The 2,500-nt window shown below is 52.2% G+C and overlaps 1 protein-coding gene across 1 annotated transcript in view; it reads right to left on the bottom strand.

Annotated features, from left to right (window-relative positions):
* The window catches only part of cnksr2a (connector enhancer of kinase suppressor of Ras 2a), a 99,366-nt gene that overhangs the window by 13,521 nt on the left and 83,345 nt on the right, over nucleotides 1-2,500 (bottom strand). The window lies entirely within an intron of this gene.

Raw genomic sequence — 2,500 nt, 5'->3', positions numbered from 1 at the left:
CAGAGACATGGAGAGACAGACGCAGAGACACATAGATGCAGAGACGCAGAGACAGAGACGCAGAGACAGAGACAGAGACACAGAGACGCAGAGACGCAGAGACAGAGACGCAGAGACAGAGACAGAGACAGAGACACAGAGACGCAGAGACGCAGAGACAGAGATGCGTAGACACAGAGAGACAGACGCAGAGACACAGAGACGCAGAGACGCAGAGACAGAGATGCGTAGACACAGAGAGACAGACGCAGAGACACAGAGACAGAGACACAGAGACGCAGAGACGCAGAGACAGAGATGCGTAGACACAGAGAGACAGACGCAGAGACACAGAGACACAGAGAGACAGAGACGCAGAGACGCAGAGACACAGAGACACAGAGAGACAGAGACGCAGAGACGCAGAGACGCAGAGACACAGAGACACACAGAGACAGAGACGCAGAGAGACAGAGACGCAGAGACGCAGAGACGCAGAGATACAGAGACACAGAGACACAGAGACGCAGAGATACAGAGACACAGAGACACAGAGACACGGAGAGACAGAGACGCAGAGACGCAGAGACGCAGAGAGACAGACACAGAGAGACACGGAGAGACAGAGACACAGAGACACGGAGAGACAGGGACACAGAGACACAGAGACGCAGAGACGCGGAGAGACAGACACAGAGAGACAGAGACACAGAGACACAGAGACACGGAGAGACAGACGCAGAGACACAGAGAGACAGAGACACAGAGACAGAGAGACAGAGAGACAGAGAGACAGAGACACAGAGACAGAGAGACGCAGAGACAGAGAGACAGAGAGACAGAGAGACGCAGAGACAGAGAGACAGAGAGACAGAGAGACAGCAGAGAGACAGAGAGACAGCAGAGACACAGAGACGCAGAGGCAGAGAGACGCAGAGACAGAGAGACAGAGAGACAGAGACACGGAGAGACAGACGCAGAGACACAGAGAGACAGACGCAGAGACACAGAGACGCAGAGACACAGAGAGACAGACGCAGAGACACAGACACGCAGAGACACAGAGACGCAGAGACAGAGAGAGACAGACGCAGAGACACAGAGAGGCAGAGACAGAGAGACAGAGACACAGAGACACAGAGACATGGAGAGACAGACGCAGAGACACATAGATGCAGAGACGCAGACACAGAGACACAGAGAGACAGAGACGCAGAGACATGGAGAGACAGACGCAATGACACATAGATGCAGAGACGCAGAGACAGAGACGCAGAGACAGAGACAGAGACACAGAGACGCAGAGACGCAGAGACAGAGACGCAGAGACAGAGACAGAGACACAGAGACGCAGAGACGCAGAGACAGAGACGCAGAGACAGAGACAGAGACACAGAGACGCAGAGACGCAGAGACGCAGAGACAGAGATGCGTAGACACAGAGAGACAGACGCAGAGACACAGAGACGCAGAGACAGAGACGCAGAGCTGTGCTACTCTTTCTAATGAGCCTTTACCCTAAGTGACCCAATGGTCTGAACATTCTTCCTCTCCTCACTCAACACCCTCCATCTTCACTCAACACTCTCCATCTTCACTCAACACCCTCCATCTTCACTCAGCACCCTCCATCTTCACTCAACACTCTCCATCTTCACTCAGCACTCTCCATCTTCACTCAGCACCCTCCATCTTCACTCAACACTCTCCATCTTCACTCAACACTCTCCATCTTCACTCAGCACTCTCCATCTTCACTCAACACCCTCCATCTTCACTCAACACTCTCCATCTTCACTCAACACCCTCCATCTTCACTCAACACTCTCCATCTTCACTCAGCACTCTCCATCTTCACTCAGCACCCTCCATCTTCACTCAACACTCTCCATCTTCACTCAACACTCTCCATCTTCACTCAACACTCTCCATCTTCACTCAGCACCCTCCATCTTCACTCAACACTCTCCATCTTCACTCAACACCCTCCATCTTCACTCAGCACTCTGCATCCTCACTCAGCACCCTCCATCTTCACTCAGCACCCTCCATCTTCACTCAACACCCTCCATCTTCACTCAACACTCTCCATCTTCACTCAACACCCTCCATCTTCACTCAACACCCTCCATCTTCACTCAACACTCTCCATCTTCACTCAACACTCTCCATCTTCACTCAACACCCTCCATCTTCACTCAGCACTCTGCATCCTCACTCAGCACCCTCCATCTTCACTCAGCACCCTCCATCTTCACTCAACACCCTCCATCTTCACTCAACACTCTCCATCTTCACTCAACACCCTCCATCTTCACTCAGCACCCTCCATCTTCACTCAACACTCTCCATCTTCACTCAACACCCTCCATCTTCACTCAACACTCTCCATCTTCACTCAGCACTGCATCTTCACTCAGCACTGCATCTTCACTCAACACCCTCCATCTTCACTCAACACTCTCCATCTTCACTCAACACTCTCCATCTTCACTCAGCACCCTCCATCTTCACTCAGCAC

The sequence above is a fragment of the Megalops cyprinoides genome, chromosome 2, assembly GCF_013368585.1.
Source record: "Megalops cyprinoides isolate fMegCyp1 chromosome 2, fMegCyp1.pri, whole genome shotgun sequence".
Classification (NCBI taxonomy): Eukaryota; Metazoa; Chordata; class Actinopteri; order Elopiformes; family Megalopidae; genus Megalops; species Megalops cyprinoides.
This window is presented reverse-complemented; position numbering and strand designations above follow the sequence as displayed.